Consider the following 287-nt stretch of genomic DNA (forward strand, 5'->3'; position numbering starts at 1 on the left):
GTCAGGGACCCAGCCCAACCGGGGCGGGCGAACGGGGAGAGGCGCAGTTGAGCGCCCGAATGGGGCGCAGCGGGGGAGGCCGAGGCCACGACGACGGCCGGAGGGGCCGCAGCCACAGTGAGGTTGGCCGGGCTGCGAGCGGCGCCGGCGAGGCGACCGAGCGGTGGACGGGGCCGGCAGCGGCCGGAGCGGCAGGGAGGAGTGGGGCGAGCGCCGTGCGGGGCCGCGGTGGTGGTCGGGGCGGCCGCCGCGGCGAGAGGTGGTGCGGGAGTCGACGGCCGCCGTGG

The sequence above is a fragment of the Triticum aestivum genome, chromosome 1A (genome assembly GCF_018294505.1).
Source record: "Triticum aestivum cultivar Chinese Spring chromosome 1A, IWGSC CS RefSeq v2.1, whole genome shotgun sequence".
Lineage (NCBI taxonomy): Eukaryota > Viridiplantae > Streptophyta > Magnoliopsida > Poales > Poaceae > Triticum > Triticum aestivum.